Here is a 19,948-nt window from a genome sequence, read left to right on the forward strand (position 1 = left end):
TCCAAAAGGGCCCCCCCCGCTCTGCTCCACCAGGAGGACAAGACCATGTCTTCTCCTGGGCTTGGAGCAGAGATCTGCAGCCTCGTGTGGTGCCTGGAGGTCTGGTTAAGTTTGGGAAACGTAGTTCTTGCATGCGGTTTGGGACTGGAAGCCTTACCTTAAACCAGTGGTTCCCAAACTTGGCAACTTTAAGACTTGTGGACTTCAACTCCCAGAATTCTCCAGCCAGCAGAGCTTAAAGTTTGGGAACCACTGCCTTAAACCTTTGCTGGCTGGGGAATTCTGAAAGTTGGCCAGATGGAGAAACACTGGTTTAAGGTCATGTTCTTCAACCTGATGCTCCTCAGCCTTTGATGGGTAGCTGGCTTCCTGACCCATGGATCTCTTCCTTGGACACCTCCCACCCCAGAGGATCCATGGATGGGATCCCTGCCCCCCCCCCAGTCCCTTTGGATGGGCCCTTCTCCCCCTTTGAGAATTTGCTGGGAAACGGTGGACCCTCCTATGGGGAAGGACTTCTCACCAAGGATGATGGTTCCCCCGACTCTGCACGGCTTCCCAGGGAGGAGGAAGAGCTGCAGAGTTCCTCTAGAGGCACCCCTAGACTTCCTCTGCCCCCCTTCACGTACGTCCCATATGCCTGGAGGGAGCCAATCCTGAGCCTCACCCCCACCCCCTAACCTGTCCTGCCCAGTTGGCCCAGAGGAGATGGTTCTTTGCTCTCTGCTTCCAGCTGGGATTGCAGTAGGAACCAGCTCTGGTCCCTCTGACTTCTGCATCCCACGGGGGTCCCCCCAGCCCCCCTTTTCTCCTGCCCTTGATCTCGTTTGCACTTGGAGAGAGGCGCCTTTTGAAAGCTCTTTCCTCAGGAACCCTGGCAGGAGAGAGACGCGCGGCTGCTGAGGGGCGCCCTGCCTCCTTCGTGGGGAGAGCAAGCCTGCCTTTAAACTGGGGGGGTGGGTGGGAAAGGAGGAGGGGGCACCAACTAAACCAGCCCACTGCTTGTTCCTGCCTATTGATTGAGGAGGTGTCTTTGCTCCAGCTGGACGCTCTTTCTCCATCCTTCTTGGAAAGCTCTCCCCTCCCCCAGAAGCCCCTCCCTTTTTCATTGTCCTGTTAACTTGGGGTGCTGTCGGGGGAGGGGTCTGCCAGGGGATGCTTTGTGCTCTGATGGCAACTGGGCAGTATTTGTATTTTTAAAAACCAATATACTCATCCAAAACTACGGCTGTTGTGTTTCTTTCATTGGGAATGGGGGTGGTCTCTTTGGGGGGGGCTGTTGGTGGGGAGGGTTGCTTGGCTTGAGGTCCCCCATCCCACGTGGGGCTCCCCAGGGAAGCAGGGAGGGGGATCACTCATCACGCTGCCTCTGCACACACAACCACACCTGTTGGCCTGCCATCCCAGGCTGGAGGAGGCGGAAGGAAGGTGGCCTCCAGAGGACGGGAGAGACCCCAGACCTGATACCGTCAGTAGGGAAGAACCCCCCCCCACCAGCCCCACTGCTGACTTTTCTTGCCACCCTTGTCAAGTGAATCACTGCAATTTTAAGTGAGTAACGTGGTTGTTAAGTGAGCCTGGCTTCCCCATTGAATTTGCTTGTCGGAAGGTCGCAAAAGGGGATCTCGTGACCCCGGGACAGTGCGACCGTCGTAAATATGAACCGGTTACCCATCATCTGGAGTTTGATCGCGTGATGGTGGGATGCTGCAGTGGTCAGAAGCGGACAAACGGAAATGTCACTAAATGGTCGCTAAATGAACCGTTGTAAGTCCAGGACTCATCCGATGGGAGCGGAGAGTCACGGAGCGTTGTGTAAAAGCAATTCGGTTCTTGGCTCTTTTCAACCACTTTGATGACTTCTGAGTTTCTTTGGTGCAGTAGATCAGCTTTGCTGGCTGAGGAACTCTGGGAGTTGAAGTCCAGAGGTCTTAAAGTTGCCAAGGTTGGAGGCCACTGCAGAAGATGAGACAAAAAACCCTCCCGATCTTTTTGCTTCTCAAGAACATTTCAAGCTCTTTCTACACTTACAAAATCATCCTAATCATCCAAAATAAAAAAACACCAGATTCATATTTTCTTCCAGCTTCGAGCAAAAAGCCCAGCAGCGATTTCCAACTCGAAATCAAATTAGAGACATTCTTTAAGTCAGTTTTGCCATTTTCCACACCACCCACTGGACACACAACTACACAAACGCCCAAGATTGTTTAAAGATGATTGTTTGGACAAACGGGGTAGGATGCAAAATGCCACGTGCCAATACACAAAGCGCAGCATGCACAAAGCCCCCCCCCCCGCCCCCCGCACGTGGGGAGGGAAAGTGGGCGGGGCAAAGGGTGGGGGGGCTCCATGGAGGGCAAGGAGCGCTGCTGCCCCCCCTCCCCTCCCGCCCGCCTTGCTCCCCTTTTCAAGCAGCCTGAATGTTGGGAGGGTCTCCCGGGCATTTCCCATAGGCGGCCACTAGAGGGCAGGCGCTGCCCGGGCTGCCTTCGGAGGGGCGCCGCAAAAGCTGCCTCCAAAGACGGAGGGAAAAGGGGGGGGGAGTCCGGGAGGCCCCCAAATCTGGAAGCGGCTGCCGGGGGGATCCTGGGAGTTGAAGTCCAGCCATCGGGAAGGCTGCCCGCCAGAGCCTCGTCCCACCGGCGCTTCTCTCCCCTCCGGCCACAGGAGCCTCGCAGCCCCCCCGGGGTCCGGCCAGGGTGGGGAGGGGGAGTCCGGACCCCCCTTCAAACCGTCACTAAGCGAATGGCTGGTGATAAGTCAAGGAGTGCCTGCATTTATTGGACTCCCCTTATTACTTGGTGAATGACTTAAAGTGGGGAAGAGACCAGTTGCTCGTTGCTCCTCCTCCTCCTCCTCCTCCTCTTTTCCCCATCAGGGGTCCAAGCTGCCTTTCAGGGTTCCCGCAGGACTAGAACTCACCACCTCCTTAGGGGTTTCTAAGGCTGCCCCTTAACCAGCGCCACGCAGGATCCCTTGGGCTGTGGAGGGGGGCTTTGTGGGGGGTTTTCTCCTGCTTTGGTCTCCCCCTGACCTGACTCTGCCACCGTCCTTGTCCCGAGAAGTCAGTCCTTCTTCCCCACCATTTGCCGGCAGAGGAAACCACGAGGGTGCAGGATTCTGACCCTTCCCAGATGTGAGCAAACGGCTCTCCCGGGGGTCAGGATCCCTTCGACGTCAGGGTTTGAGCACACACACACACCCTTCCCACAAGTGAGCAAGGAGGCTGGAAACTGCCTGAAATGGGGAATGTAAGAGACTCACAAGAAATGGATGTGGAAATGCTTTTACTCCTCTCAGATGTCTAGACCAGTGGCTCCCAAACTTGGCAAAGTCAGTGGGAAGCCAGATTCACTTAAACCAGTGGTTCCCAAACTTGGCAACTTTAAGACTTGTGGACTTCAACTCCCAGAATTCTCCAGCCAGCTCTGGGAGAGAATTCTGGGAGTTGAAGTCCACAAGTCTTAAAGTTGCCAAGTTTGGGAACCACTGGTCTATACCACAATTTGTTTGGCAGCCGGCAGGATAGAATTGGGGGGGGGGGGAGAGAGAGAAAAGGGCCTGTTTAAATTTTGTAATCATATCTGGCCCAAACTTAAAAACTCCCAAAGCATCATTCATGGCCTTCTGAAGATGTCTCTGAACAACCAATTTTATACTTGCTCTTATGACTCAATTACGGGAGTCTAGAAAATCTGAACACTGGTATGCTCAGTTTTTTTTAAAAGGTCAGAAGTAATGGAGAGTTATTGACGGATTCTGTATAGTGGACCCCTCCCCAACCAAAGAAATTCTTTTCTAATGAGCCCATCTTTGAGAGCAATTGCACCATATTGAAATCACTCAGATATTTTACCAGATGCCCCCCTCCCTCCATGGAACTTCTCCCACTAATATTTAGCTCTCCTAAGAGGGCAGCCCCTGTTCCAGATGGGGTAGGCCAAGCCCCAATCGTCCCACAATGGGAGGTGCCTAGATTACTCCAGCATACGGTGAAAATCCTACAAAAATGGCTTAATTGTTTAAAAGCATTATTTCTACTCATAATCCTATATGGAATGAGTTACAAACTATGTTTAATATAATACAATAGCAGAGTTGGAAGGGACCTTGGAGGTCTTCTAGTCCAACCCTCTGCCTAGGCAGGAAACCCTTTCAGACAAATGGCTGTCCAACATCTTCTTAAAGACTTCCAGTATTGGGGCATTCACAACTTCTGGAGGCAACTTCTGTTCCACTGATTAATTGTTCTAACTGTCAGGAAATTCCTCCTCAGTTCTAAGTTGCTTCTCTCCTTGATTAGTTTCCACCCATTGCTTCTTGTTCTACTCCCAGGTGCCTTGGAGAATAGTTTGACTCCCTCTTCTTTGTGGCAACCCCTGAGATATTGGAAGACTCCTATCATGTCTCCCCTGGTCCTTCTTTTCATTAAACTAGACATATCCAGTTCCTGCAACCGTTCTTCATAGGTTTTAGTCTCCAGTCCCCTAATCCTCTTTGTTGTTTGATGTTTTTCTGACTGGGGAGGAGAAAGGGATGTTTGTGGGGAAAGTTGGATCAGAGACACCAGAGAATGCTAGAGATCTTCTGTTTCCCTTTGAAGATCCTATGTGGGATCCAAGCATCCCACAGATTTGAGGAGTTATGAGAAGTCAGCAACTGAGTAGTTGCAGCTTTAATGATTGTTATTCCAAAGAAGTAAACTTTAGGGAAGACCAACAACAATCTCCACATATCTGGAAATGATGTTCTCTCTCTAATCCGCCCCACCTGAATGCTGAATGAAAGTTGTGTTTTATTGTTTTATTTTTTTTACTCACGTATTGTCTTATGTTTTGTCTTGCACTTCCCCTCCCATGAATTGTAAGCCGCCCTGAGTCCCCTCAGGGAAAAGGGCGGCCTATAAATATTAATAAAATCTACAAAAAAAAAATAATCTACAAAAATCTCCCTCCCTCCCTCCCCCTCTCTCTCTGTCTCTCTGTCATTTCTAAGACCTGGAGGGGGGAGGGCTGGAAAAGTTGTTGGCATATGTAAGTGGAAAGAGAGAGAGGGAGAGAGAGAAATGTATTTTATGCCTGTCCAGGTTGAAAGGTGAGAACTTTGATTTTTTATTTTGTGTGAAAAGACTTACATTGAGAGTTGATCTATAGAAAACTCGTAGAAAGTTATGTATTTCTCTAAGTTCCAAAAATGTGGAGAGAGAGAAAAAGTGTTTTTTTTTAAACATAACCCCTCTCCTGGAAGGGGGGGGGAGTGAATTCACAATGTAAGGTTTGAGACCCATAGAAGTTTGAGAACACATCCAAGTCACAATGAGCCAAAGCTGAGACTTAAAGGGAGGCTTGAATAGCAATCAGCATTTAATCTTTGATCAAAGCTTAAAGACATGATGGTCAGTTGTTCCCAACATAACCCCAAGGATACGCAGGGAAGAGCCCGACCTTCAGAGAAGGTCCGGCTCCTTTTTATACAGACATCATAGAATAACATCCTGGCTTTCGTAGAGTATAAATCTTTATTACTATCAAAGACCAGCAATACACATTACTTTTTACCATATATTAAAAAGTAGATATTAAAATCATATATATATATATATATATATATATATATATATATGTATGTATGTATGTATGTATGTATGTATGTATGTATGTATGTATGTATATATATATATATGTATAATATATATATGTATATAATATATATATATGTATAATATATATATATATATGTATATATATATGTATATATATATGTGTGTGTATATATATATATATATCTTCTTTTGTATTCTCACTGTATTTCTTTCTTTTCTGAAGAAATTGGGACATCAACAGATGATCCAATTTAAATTTTGAACAAAATAGTTGGAAGAGTTCCTTTTTTTTCCTTTCCTTTTCTCTACCTTCTTTCTTTTCCTTTCTCTCTCTCCCCTTTTCCTCATTTCTCCCTCCTTTCCCCTGTGTACTCTACGTACTTCATCCACTGTACTTATAACCCTCCACCCTCTAATACTAATTGGCTATGAGTAGAAAAGCAGTTGCTTTTGGCTCTACATCAACCTCCGCCTCCACACCTGCGGGAGGCCAGAGGACAACACAGACAATGTCCCAGCATGAAAAAGAGAAGGAAGCAAATTTTGAAACACTTATGCAAATGATGCAGAAAATGCAAGCAGGAATTGACAGTAAAGATAGCAAGTTAGACACTCTTATAAAAAAAATGGAGGTAATGGAACAACAAAATCAAAGCATAGTGCAAAAAGTTGATAAAATGGAAGGGAAAGTTGAAAGCATGCACAACTAGATGCTGAAATACGAAGACAGGATTCAAAAAATTGAAAATAAAATCCAAGAAGGAGAAAAGAAAACCGAGAAGCTAGAGACTAGACTAAGTGATCTTTTTATTGGGAATTATACCGGAAACATACAATAGAGAATTGAAATATTTGATTGTAAATGTGTTAACAGCAGCCAGAATTGTATTTGCAAAAAACTGGAAAAACGAAACAATACCAAAACAGGAAGAAGTTATCCGAAAAATAATGGACTGTGCTGAAATGAGTAAATTGACATTTGAAATTAGAGAGCAAGAGGATGAACAATTTTATAAGATATGGGATTTGTTTTATCGGTGGCTAGGGGAAAAAAAAAACTTTGGAAATGAAAAATGATATACTTATACCTTAATTGAAAAAAGTAAATGATGATATAATTATGCTGTGAAATAATCTAATAATGACACAATGAAGTATTAATATAAGGTCTGGGGATATAATGTATAAGGTTAAGAACTTATTATAATGATATTTCGCTGCTGATAAGCAATTCTAATAGGGGAACAAATGAAAACTGGTATATATAGGCAGCGATGCTTTGTTGAAAAATGAAGGAATCAGATCTCTGTTTGAAGGTATGAAATGCAAGGTTAACAATAAATAGAAGTATACTTCCTGGGGAAAAATAATGCTAATGTTAACTGAATATATATTGTAGAATGAAAATGAGGTCTTTAGTTATATTAGATCAAATATTTGAGACGGTAAATATTATTTGAAGATGCAGATGTTAAAACACTTGTAACCAAACGACATGCTGCATGTGATGATGGTTTTTCTATTTTTTTTAAACCCTAGGTTATTGTGGTGTCTATTAAATATACAACAGAGAGATACGGGATGTGTATATGGGGGGAAACGTAGTAGGGATGCACCTGTGATCAAATGACATATTGTATGGGACGATGGTTTTTTTTTTCTTTTTTTCTTTTTTCCTTTCCTTTTCCCTTTTTTTCCTATTGTTATGTGATGTTGTATATGTAATAAAAAATAAAATTATTTTAAAAAAAAGATAATGAACTTTTAACTGGGTGGGATCCTGATGTAACTCCCAGAATTGGAATCCCACAGCACGATGCTAACATGCCTGTCTTATTAAATTGGAACTTTAAGCATAGTTTTGCCTTCGACTCTGATTTAATTCTGCATGATACTTGGAACGCTTGACACTCTGGACTAATGATCTTTTTTTCTCTCCCTTCAACCGTTAGTTGTGAAAGCAATCCAGAAAATGTTGAATACGTTTGTCATTTGGCTTTCCCACATTGTAGGACCTTATTTTAGGTATTGTCCAGAATATGGAAGGTATTAAATCTTTTTGCTTAAGAGTTATTAATTTAAATATTAAGCAATGGTGGGTCCCAGTCCTGCCTTTGGCTACATGACTGTATGGGCGCATGCTCTGCTGTTATGCTGATCTCTTCTGATTTGTTTTTGTAAGAAAAGAGGAATTCTGCCTAGCTCCTTCCTTTTGCATTGCATGGATTATACACTTCCACCTGTCAAGATTCAAGAGCCAACCAAGGCTAGTTACCGTCAACTAATTTTGGATTTGCCCCCATCCTTAAGATGATGACTTTGACACTGAGCCACTTAAAGGTATTTTATCAGGGAGATCATCGGATCTTCCTGTGGAATCATGGCAACATGGAGATGGACACTTTGGGCTCTGGCGAGCTCTCCCTTTGGGCCTTTGACTCCCCTGACACCTGTGGCAAAAGTCTGACGTCCAGGTGTCTCATCAGATCCCGAGGCTGGAAAGAGCCCGAGACAGTTATGACAATTGATATGAAATCACATATTATCCAATTGAATATATTTGTGTACATTGTTATTATTGTACCTCATTTGTTTGACTATCACTATTATTCCTTCATTTTAAATGAGATATATTAGATATAGGGTTCATTTATATTCGTGACCTGCCAAAACCGCGCTCGACTAAGCCGCGTCGCTGACGTCATCAACAGGGCGACAACAGCCAGCGCAGAGAAAGAAGGGCGCTTTAAATAGCGCTTTGAAAGCAAGCCGATTCAACTTAACGTAAGGGTTACGTTTAGGGTTAGCTTAAGGGTTAGGTTTAGAGTTAGGTTAAGGGTTAGGGTTAGGGTTAGGGGGGTTAGGTTTAGGGGTAAATTTTAGGTTTAGGGTTTACAGCGTGCTTCTGTCTCCGCGCTGTTGTCGCCCTGTTGATGACGTCAGCTACGCGGTTTCGTCGAGCGCGCTTTAGTCGAACGCGGGTTTTTTTTTATCACATTTTATTTATTTCATTTTCATTTTCATTTTATACAATCACTTATATACTGTGCGTAACAAAAAAACAAAAAAAAGGAAAAAATCCACCATAAAAAAAAACCCAACATAACACTTCAATCCCCCATACACCCTTTCTTCTCCCCCTCCAACTTTCATTTCTCCCCTCCAGCATTCCCCTCTTCTACTTCCCTTCCCCCTCAGACATCTCCCCCTCCCTGCATCTCACCCTCCTTACATTCCCCTCTCGCTCCCTCTTTACTTCTCCCTCTTCTTTCCCTCTTCTCCTCACTTTGGTGTATCCCTACAATTAATCTATTCAGTTTATTTTTGGAAAATGAAAGAGAAAAAGAAACAAAAAAGAAAAACGAGCAGCAGTATACAAGTGAATTCTTATTGTTCTAAGAATTGAAACTATTTCCACCCTCCACCCTCCCCCCTATAATCCCCCCTCCCTAACCCCCTTACGGCTTCCCAGGTCCCATACCCGGCATAGTTCTTTAACAAGCACTGGAGTATAATAAAACCAACTAACTTTAAAGTTAAAAGATAAAAAATAAAAGAAAAACAAAAAAAAAGGGAATAGTAAAAAATAGAAAAGAAAAAGACACACAAAAAAAAAGAAAAACAAGAAAGATCAATAAACCCACTACATTAACACAGCTTCCCATCATCTGTAAATCTTAAACAATGTGACTCATTCCAAATTTCGGTTATTTTACTACTTGCAGGGTTTCAAACTATATTAGAGCCAGGTAAGTTAATCAATTGGGGTTCCCCAACTAAAAGTCTCATTGCTTTATCTATCTATTCAGACCTTTAATTTATCTCTTTTTTATCCAAATATCCAAACCTTTCTATAAAACCATTAAACTCAAGTACTTCTTTCATTTTTCATTTCCAACACCTCCCATTCTGTCCTTACCCACATCCACGTGTACATTTTTTTACCTTCCACCCTGCCTTTACCCATGTCCACATATATATTTTATCCGCGTCCATTGCTCCTCACATATTTACTCCTCCTTCCTGGAGACTCTCTGACTAATCTTTCTTAACCTTATATTGAAATAGCAATTCATACAAACATCAGCTTGCATTCTAGCCCCAAGTAGTCTAGTTAAGCTTTCGCTACCCTTCCATCTCCCACGCACCTCCCAACTCCGTTCGTCCCAGACCACAACTCAAGAAGATCGCGATCTCCGCTCTCCTCGCCTAGGAAAATAATTCATGCGCAATTTGAGTTAGAGTTCAAACAAATCTTATATACAATATGTGTCCACAATCAGCAGCGCTTCTTTCAGCCTCCATGTCTCATCATCGATATACAACTTTTCCATTTTATACCAGGCAGAAATCATGAAGTTTTAAAAACATCGCTAAGTCTTTATTCTTTACTCTTCTGCCCTTCCGGAAGAGGAAAGCAACACCCTCCGCCTTGTAGCCACGTATCCCGCTGCTTGTCTTCTCCTTCTCCTTGTCTCTCTCCAGGTCCGGATGAATCAGGAAGTCCCGCCTTCAGAGTCTTGTAATAAAATTCTCGGGCTTCACAGACAGAATTAATGCGATGTTTTTGATTCTCAAATGTAACTGTAATGCCAGCTGGGACTTCCCATTTGTATGGAATCTGAGAATTTCTGAGTTCTTCAGTTAGGAAAATGTAGTCTCTCCTTGCTCTTAATATTTGAGATGGTATTTCTTTAAAAACAATCAAGTCCTGGTTTCGTCGAGCGCGCTTTAGTCGAACGCGGTTTTGTGGTGGAACCATTTATATTATAACAATTCACTACATCATCTTAAATCTAGCCAATAATAATATATTTTATGTTATATTCTGTATCATTTTATTATTCTTGTATTGATAACATTCTCTAATGTCTTTCATTTCATGTGTTTTTTTTTAAATCTAACCACTGATAAAATAAATCCCATATCCTGTAAAATTGTTTATCTTCTTGTTCTCTAAATGTCAAATGTCAATTCACTCATTTCAGCACATTCCATTATTTTGTGAATAACTTCCTCCTGTGTTGGTATTTTCTCATTTTTCCAATTTTTAGCAAATACAATTCTAGCTGCTGTTAACACATTTACAATCAAATATTTCAATTCTCTATTGTATGTTTCCGGTATAATTCCCAATAAAAAGATCTCTGGTTTAAAGTCTTTATGTTTTGTGTCATTTTTTTCAACCAAGTGTGGATTTTAGTCCAATATCTTTTAGCTTCTAAACAAGTTCACCCCATATGACCCTGGTATCTGATGACATTTCCAACACTTTTCAGATTTATTCTTGAACATTCTCGTCGGGGACAGGTGCCACCTGTAAAACATCTTATACAAATTTTCTTTATATGCTGTTGACATTGTCATTTTATAATTTTGAGACCACAATTTCTGCCAATTCTCTAAGTCAATCCCATGTCCAAAGTTTTCGCCCCAAGCAATCAAAGATTCTTTAACTTGTTCTTCTTCTAGCTTAACCTCTAATAAGTATCCATATAGTTTTTTAATTACCTTTTCACCAGTACATAGCAAAATTTTATCTAATCAGTCATTTTATCATGGAAACCTTCCCTTTTAAGATCTTTATCGTATCTAGCATGTATTTGCGCATATGAAAACCAGTTCATCTTTATACCTTGCTGTTCCAGTTCTTGCATCGATTTAAGTTCACCCTTTGCATTCAATATTTCACCAGATCTAATTGTTTGTTCCTTTTTGCATGTTATTGGATATGAAAATGCTTCAATAGTTGATAACCAGACTGGATTTTTTAAGTAATGTTGCCTTTTAATCTTCTCCCAATTTAACAACAAAGCCTCCCATATATAAGGTCTTCTGAAATACCCCTGCATTTTAGTTCCCTTGCACCATAAGAAAGCTTGCCATCCCAACAACAAATCATGTCCTCCTACAGTCAATAATCTAGAATTTCTTAAGGTTATCCACTCCTTAACCCACATCAGGCTTGTTGCCTGGTAGAATAACTCCCAGTTAGGTAAGCCAAATCCTCCTCTTGTTCTAGCATCTTGTAACAACTCTAATTTTATTCTTCCTTTCTTTCCCTGCCAAATATACTTCAACACTATTTTGTTTAAATCGTCAAAATAATCTTTCCCTAGTCTAATTGGAAAAGCAGGCAGGTAATCTTCAATGTAAATCCATTCATTTAGCGACTGTTAGTAGTTATGTCGCTGAAATGCATGGCTTACAACCAGTCCTCGCACTGGGAGAAGGGGGGGTTGCAGCTGGGTCCAGGTGCTGCTGGCCGCCTGGCACAAGACCCCCTTCCTCCCCCACGCTGGAAGGAGGAGCGGGCGAGGTGGCGATGGCTGTTGCCAGCCTGAAAGAAGCCTTGAATGTCGCCATCCTTCCGGGTCTTATAATCAATACCATTGAAATTTCCCGGCCACCTGAACCCCGGAGGCTCCAGGCGGTTTTGCAAATGTTAAAGCACGTTTTTATTGTTGTGGGGCGCCTACATTTGGGAGGGTCAAATCCTTCAGGGAAGAAGATAAAAGTCATTTTAGAATACTGGTGTCCCCCCCCCCCCACCTTTTGTAGTCCAGGAGCCTCTGTGTAGTTTCTCTCCTGGCCTTATTTTCCTTTTGTGGGAAACTCTTGGTGGTACCTGAGCGTAATCATAATTTATTCCACCTTCCATCCTCACTTCTCATTCTGGAGCCTTGGACTCAATTGCAATTCTTTCCTGAATCTTTGGGCTTCCACAGAAGGAAACAATTTACCTGTCAGAGACCACTTAGCCAGGATGTTGAATGCAAGAATAGCCCCCTTACAGGAAAACCCCCAAATCCACATGGGGAGAACATGAAACTAGAAGCTTTGCAAGATACCTGTGACCTGGGATAGACAACAGGTGGCCTGAGGTGTAGCTATTTAAGAATAACAAGTGTAAAGGCTTTTGGGGGGGGGGGGACTGTAACTCAGCTAACCAATAAATACTACAGGCATTATTGGCAGGGCAAGGGAGGGTGTGTGACTCACCTGGGAGTATAAAAATTGAGTGTAAAACTGTAATCTGGGACTTGGAGGCTTTCAAGGCCAGGGTCCTTCTATCCTGGTACCAAAATAGAAGAATATTCTGGTCTCACATCTTGTGTTTGTCGATCAATTGGCTGTCACACTAAGTGACCCCCCCCCCAGGTCCCTTCCTGCTCCCTTCCGTTCCTTCCCAGCTTACCTAGTAATTAATGCTAATTGGTATTCCTAAGGAAAGAGTATTGGGCCCCAGGGAGACCCTGGGGTGCCCCACTGCCTACTTCCCTGCATGTGGAAGTTCCATTAAGGCAGGGCTGTGGCTCATACGTCCTTCCAAAGAGGATCTCCAGAATCCCAATAGAGGAGGATGCTGGAAGAGAGCAGCTGCTTTGGCCCTCAGCTTCCGTAGAGAGTGGAAGCCACGGAGTGCTGTCCACAAAGTGGCTGCCATGTTGGAGTGGCCAAAAATCATTGCAGGTGCTCTCAGAATGGTGCCCACTTTCAGGACAGCAGCATAGATCCTCTTTTCAGGAAGGCCATGCATTGCAGAGGCTCTTTCCTGAAGAGATCTACTCAAAAGATTTGCTCTAGGAGTTCAGGGACTGGGCCGGAAAGCGCTTACAGATTGTTGAGAGCAATATGCTAACTCTTGTAAACCCCTTAGAGAAGGCTGTAAAGCGGTGTATAAGTTCAACTGCAATTCTTGCTAAGACAAAAGTTATTAGCTGTGTATTTTTTAAAGCACATCCATGTTGTTCAATTCAATGATTGAGTAAATTTTCTCTTAGTGCATGAGAACAAATACATTCTTGCCATTACTGAAACCTGGTGGGATGAAACCCAGAAGCATTTAAAAATTTCAAAACAGACGCAATAGAAGAAGAGGTGAAGTTACACATCAACAGCTAACCCTTTTTAGAATTGCAAAAAAAAACAAACCCCACTACCCCCCCCCAAATCCTTCATTAAATGCACTTGGGTTATTATGAAAGGAAAACGGAATGTGGTTACCATAGGTGTAAACTCCGGATTATCCAATCAGAGGAACTGGAAGAACCGTTTGCTAATCATTTAGCTGGTTAACAGGAAGCATAAAAATAGGGGACTTTAACCATCCTGACAACTGGGAAACACCTAATCACTGCACCTGGTGGGAGGTCGAAGAGGTGAGATACGAGAATATGAAGTTTTCTTGGCCTTAAGAGAGTCCCTTGTAGCGGTTTCTGCTGGAAGACAAGGGGACCATTCTGGGGATCCAACTGGCAAGAGTGTCAGATGTCTGGAGATGGTCTTACATGGTTCCGACATTTGGAAAAGCCATATAGAGCGAATCAAATAATGACAGAACAATTGTTCCAATTAAGCACCAAGTGGGATGTCAATTTAAAAGCAATTTATTAGAGTATTGTAGCAAACAGATTTCCCTCAACTAAAGAGAAAACAGAACCGGGTTTCATTTTATACTCAACACAGTAGAAAAAGTTGAAAAGAAAAATTGATTGTATGGAAGAAATAAGATTTTTTTTGGGAAAAAAAAGAAAACATATATTTATAAATATAGATCACTCTGTTTTTAAAGCATGGAAGAAATCATCCTGCTCAGCTACAGTTATATCAGAGACGTGGACAGTAACATCCCATAATATTAAGCACCAGCACTGAAATGAGAATTGCATTACAGAAGAGAACATTCACATGAGAAATGGCATCTCATTGTAGCCAGTTGAAACATCTAGCATGTACACTTGAAAAAGTCCTTTCTTAATCAGCCTGGGAAACTCCCTTATTTGGCAACTATTTACTTTTCTTAATCTCCTCTTTACTCAACCCCCTTATTGGAATTACAATTATCATGGATATCATTATTCTGTTGCTTTGTTAGGACACTGGAAGTTTGTGCACTTGGGACAAATCCCTAGCGTGTCAATTCACAATTGGCCAAATTGGATGCAAAATTCAATTCCCGAGATACACTCTGTGACTTCTCCCACGCCCTTGTGAATTATTTGGTCTTGATGGAGGCCTCTACGCTCAGTATAACTCTTTCCCCACTCCAGGCATTGGTAGAGTTTCTCTGTAGTGTGGATTATTTGATGCTGAATAAGTTTCCCTTTTGACTGAAGCTCTTTCCACACAACAGGCATTTATGAGGTTTTTTCCCCTGTGTGAATCCTTTGGTGTGCATAAAGTTTGCCCCTCAGGCTGAAGCTCTTTCCACACTCCAGACATTTATGAGGTTCTTCTCCTGTGTGGATCCTTTGATGTCTATAAAGGTCGCTCCTCTGGCTGAAGCTCTTTCCACATTCCAGGCATTTATGAGGTTTTTCTCCTGTGTGCATCCTTTGATGTGTATAAAGGTTGCCCCTCTGACTGAAGCTCTTTCCACACTCCAGACATTTATGAAGTTTTTCTCCTGTGTGGATCTTTTGGTGTGTATTAAGGTGGCTCCTCTCAGTGAAGCTCTTTCCACACTCCAGACATTTATGAGGTTCTTCTCCTGTGTGGATCCTTTGATGCGCGTATAGGCTGTTCCTCTCACTGAAGCTCTTTCCACTCCAGACATTTATGAGGTTTTTCTCCTGTGTGGATCCTTTGATGCGCATATAGGCTGTTCCTCACACTGAAGCTCTTTCCACACTCCAGACATTTATGAGGTTTTTCTCCTGTGTGGATCCTTTGATGTACATAAAGGCTGCTCCTCCGACTGAAGCTCTTTCCACACTCCAGGCATTTATGAGGTTTTTCTCCTGTGTGGATCCTTTGATGTGCATAAAGGTTGCCCCTCCGACTGAAGCTCTTTCCACACTCCAGACATTTATGAGGTTTTTCTCCTGTGTGGATCCTTTGATGTGCATAAAGGCTGCTCCTCTCACTGAAGCTCTTTCCACACTCCAGGCATTTATGAGGTTTTTCTCCTGTGTGGATCCTTTGATGTGCATAAAGGTCGCCCCTCCGACTGAAGCTCTTTCCACACTCCAGACATTTATGAGGTTTTTCTCCTGTGTGGATCCTTTGGTGTGCATAAAGGTGGCTCCTCTGACTGAAGCTCTTTCCACACTCCAGGCATTTATGAGGTTTTTCTCCTGTGTGGATCCTTTGATGCGCATAAAGGTCGTCCCTCCGACTGAAGCTCTTTCCACACTCCAGACATTTATGAGGTTTTTCTCCTGTGTGGATCCTTTGATGTGCATAAAGTTCGCCCCTCCGACTGAAGCTCTTTCCACAATCCAGACATTTATGAGGTTTTTCTCCTGTGTGGATCCTTTGGTGTGCATAAAGGTGGCTCCTCTGACTGAAGCTCTTTCCACACTCCAGACATTTATGAGGTTTTTCTCCTGTGTGGATCCTTTGATGTGCATAAAGGTTGCCCCTCTGACTGAAGCTCTTTCCACATTCCAGACATTTATGAGGTTTTTCTCCTATGTGGAACTTTTGATGTTTATAAAGGTTGCCCCTCTGACTGAAGCTCTTTCCACACTCCAGACATTTATGAGGTTTTTCTCCTGTGTGGATCCTCTGATGTGCATAAAGGCTGCTCCTCCCAGTGAAGCTCTTTCCACATTCCAGACATTTATGAGGTTTTTCTCCTGTGTGGATCCTTTGATGCGCATAAAGGTTTCCCCTCTGACTGAAGCTCTTTCCACACTCCAGACATTTATGAGGTTTTTCTCCTGAATGGACCTTTAGATGCTTTCGAAGGTACTCATTTCTCTTGAAGAATTTTTCACATTCGGGGCACTGATATCTCTCTTCTTCCTCCTGGATCCTTTGGGGATTCCGGGGCCTTCCGAAGGACTCTCCGCCCTCCAGGCCCGTCTCGGCGTCTCCCCCCGTTTCCTCCTCCCCGCATCGCCCTCCAGGCAGCCGCCTTTCCCGGGCTCCCGTTGGGCTCATCCCTCCTGCAGCTCCGAGCCCCCCCCCGGCTTTTCCCCGCTGTCTCCCGGGGCTGCTCCGCGGGGCCCGCTCTCCTCCTCCTCCTCCCGGGCGGCGCTTCCTTCCTTCCCTCCCCCGCCGGGCTCCTCCGTCCTCCTGCAGGGGAGAAAGAGAGGCGGGTCACGGCGGCGTCCCCCTCACCGCAGGAGAGGCCCAGGCCGAGGCCTCCCCTCACGAGGACCCGAAGGAGACCCTCCCAGGCTGCCCCTCCGTCCCAGCAGCCTCTACTTACTTCCGGTTTCTCCGCCTCCGAAGGGAACCGCTCCTTCCGTCAGCTCTCTGGTTCCGCTAGAACAGTTCGGTTCTCAGCCTTCCTGATGCCGTTCGACACGGTTCCTCCTGTGGCCGTTGGGAGACGAGGAGGGACGGGGGGATCCACTGGAAAGCCAGGGATCCCAAGGGGGGGGGGAAGAAACGGATCCCAGGAGGGGATCCCCCCACCCTTTCCTGCAGGGGGGGAAAAGGACCCCTCCTCCTCCTCCTCCCTTTGGGGCTGAGCAGGGGGGAGACAGGCAGCCACTGACACGAGGGATCCTGGGGGGCTCCCCGAGTTTGCCCTTTTTCTTGCAGGCATTTCAAGGAAGCTCCGGCAGCACCAAGGATCCCTGAAATACTTGCCTGCCTCTCCTTCTTTTAAACAAAAGGGCCAAATAAATGGAGTAAAGCCAGTCCTTATTTATTGTTCATTTCATGGACTAAACTGACAGGCCATCCGTGTCTCAGACTCTGGGCAAACTTCTCCTCTGTGTGGAGTGGGTGGAAATGAGGAGATCTTGGGAATCCCAGGGTGGAACCTTCCCCAGCATTCAGGGCTACTGAAAGGAAATACAAAACAAAGGCCTCTTAATCAAAGCCTGAAATGGGAAGAACGGAAGTTTTGCCTTTGTGTCCATTGGAGTCTTCAGACCACGTTGCAAATTTAGCCTTCAGCTGGTTAACCTGCTTCCATTTAACAGGCTTGTAAATCTAACCAGTAAAGAGAGAAATGCGTTTGGCCTCAATTCCAGTGTAATCTTTTATTTCTGGAATAGTTAAATGTAACGTGGATTCTACACTGGGCTATGTTTTAAAAAGGCACCAAGGAGCCCCCAGATCCGAATCCAGCATCTCCAGCCCCAGGTGGGGTCTCGGTCCGGGTGGCGCCAAGCTCTGCTTCTTCCCCTCTTCCTCCCTTCTCCAGAGCCACTGCAGTGCCAGCGGAGATCCGGGCGAGTACAACCTGCGTTCTCGCACAGTGTTGTGTGGCACATGTGGGCAGCCGGCAGAGAAGTCATCCGGGGGCACGAATGTGGGCACCAGCACCATGTCCACCGGCTCCTCCTCCTCCAGCTTGACCATCACGCGCAGCTACCGCAGTGGAGGCACCAACCTCGGGGAGAGCCTCCTGCCCCGCACCTACATCCTGGGCAGCTCCACCCCACGCCAGCAGGTCAGTCTGGGGGCGCCCCAGCGGGCATGTGTGATCCTGGGCCGGAGGAGGAGGGGGCTTTGTGGTGGGAGGCCTCCGATTCTGAGTGCTCCCCTTACGGGGAAGCTCCTGAGACCGATCACTGTGCACTGTCAGTCCTTCCAGGGCGGCAGAGAGATGGCTGTGGGCATCCCAGGGCTTCCTGGCACCCTCTGTGCCACACGGGGCTCCTCAGCCAGGGCATTTGGGGAAGGCCGGGATGGTCCCCACTGAACAGCAGGCGTGGGGTGGGGTGAAAACCCTGACAGGCTGCATTCTCACACGAGAACAGTCAACTCCAGTTGGCTTTGTGCCCAGGCTTAGCGTATGCGTTGTCTGGCATGGAATTCGGTCTCCGGCTTGAACAGGGGTTGGACTAGAAGACCTCTGAGCTCCCTTCCAGACCAAGTGCCCAAACCATGCGAACGCAAGAATGCACCCGTGTGCTCCCAGCCCCCCCAATGCAATGTGTGCGTGGCCGCCGTGCATATGTAGCCCCACGCATACATGCACACATCTCCTGCACATGACATGTGGCCCCCGCATGTGCCCCCCCTCTGCATGTGCCCTGCCACCCCACCTCTGCGCATTCACAGCAGAACCCGAAGGGTTCCACCACAAAACCGCGGACAACAAAATCGCGGTCAACGAAAGCGCGTATGTGACGTCATCACAGCGCGACGAAAAAGATCGAAAAATGTAAAAATAAAGCTAAAACCCCCCCAAACCTAACCCTTAACCTAACCCTAAACCTAACCCTAAACCTAACCCTTAACCTAAGGAAAAACCTAACGCTAACCCTTAACCTAACGCTAAACGTAACGCTAACGCTCTAAACCTAACCCTAACCCTTAACCTAACGCTTACCTTTATGTGAATCGGCTTGCTGTAATTTAATTTTTATTTTTATTTCAATTTTTCGATCTTTTTCGTCACGTTGTGATGATGTCACATACGCGATTTTGTCGACCGCGCTTTTGTGGAACGCGGTTTTGACGGGTCACGAACCCGAAGATCCGCTGGCCTGCTGGAAGCGCATGCACAAGCGTGGCGGAGCTGAGCTGGGGCTTGGCCACAAGACGGCGCCGCATGCCACAGGTTAGCCTTCAGGGGCCTAAAGCAGGAGGACAGCCGTGTGTGTGTGCATGTGTGTGCACCCAGTGGGCGGAGCCAGTCTGGGCAGCCAGCCCACCTCCCACAGACCCCCACCCGCCCCTCCACCAAACAAACGGAAGTGGCCTCCATTGGAGAGCCAAGGTGGCGCAGTGGTTAAATGCAGCACTGCAGGCTACTGCTAGATCAGCAGTTCAGCGGTTCAAATCTCACCGGCTCAGGGTTGACTCAGCCTTCCATCCTTCCGAGGTGGGTAAAATGAGGACCCGGATTGTTGGGGGCAATATGCTGACTCTCTGTAAACCGCTTAGAGAGGGCTGAAAGCCCTATGAAGTGGTATATAAGTCTACTGCTATTGCTATTGCTATTGGGGCTGCTCAGTGGCTGCACTGGGGGGGAGCTGTCAAAGACCCCCCCTGAGGTGGGGAGACTTTTTATGCAGAAAACTTTGCCCTTTGGAAAATGGTCTTGGCGATTGTCTCCCCGGATGTTTTGTCACACAGAGGCAGCCTTAGCTCCGGGGAAGGGCCTGTTCTTCCCCTAGGCAGGCAGGTCCACGTGTCCCTCCACATAAGCCTTTTGGGCTGGCAGCCATGCCTGCCTCTCCCACAACTCCCTTGCTGGCATTTTGAGGGAGGCCCGGTTCTGGATCGGCCCTGAACCTAGAATGAGGGAGAAATGTCCTGATTGCGAGAACAATTCCTCCGTGCTTCGTCCCTGGAGGCTCTTAAGTAGCGATCGGAGGGCCATTTGCGTGGAACGGAAGAGGGTCTCTTGCTTGGGGAGGTGGCTGGACTAGATGACCTCTGAGGTCCCTTCTGACTCTATGTCAGTCTTCTCTCTCTCTCTCTCTC

General features: G+C 45.7%; 1 protein-coding gene across 1 annotated transcript in view; it reads left to right on the forward strand.

Annotated features, from left to right (window-relative positions):
• Positions 1-17,876: 17,876 nt before the first annotated feature.
• LOC116520057 (prelamin-A/C-like) overlaps positions 17,877-19,948 on the forward strand; it is a 23,863-nt gene continuing 21,791 nt past the window's right edge. Inside the window, 1 exon segment of the mRNA XM_032234204.1 lies at positions 17,877-17,963. The gene's annotated coding sequence lies outside the window, so the exon portion shown is untranslated.

The sequence above is a fragment of the Thamnophis elegans genome, chromosome 17 (genome assembly GCF_009769535.1).
Source record: "Thamnophis elegans isolate rThaEle1 chromosome 17, rThaEle1.pri, whole genome shotgun sequence".
Lineage (NCBI taxonomy): Eukaryota > Metazoa > Chordata > Lepidosauria > Squamata > Colubridae > Thamnophis > Thamnophis elegans.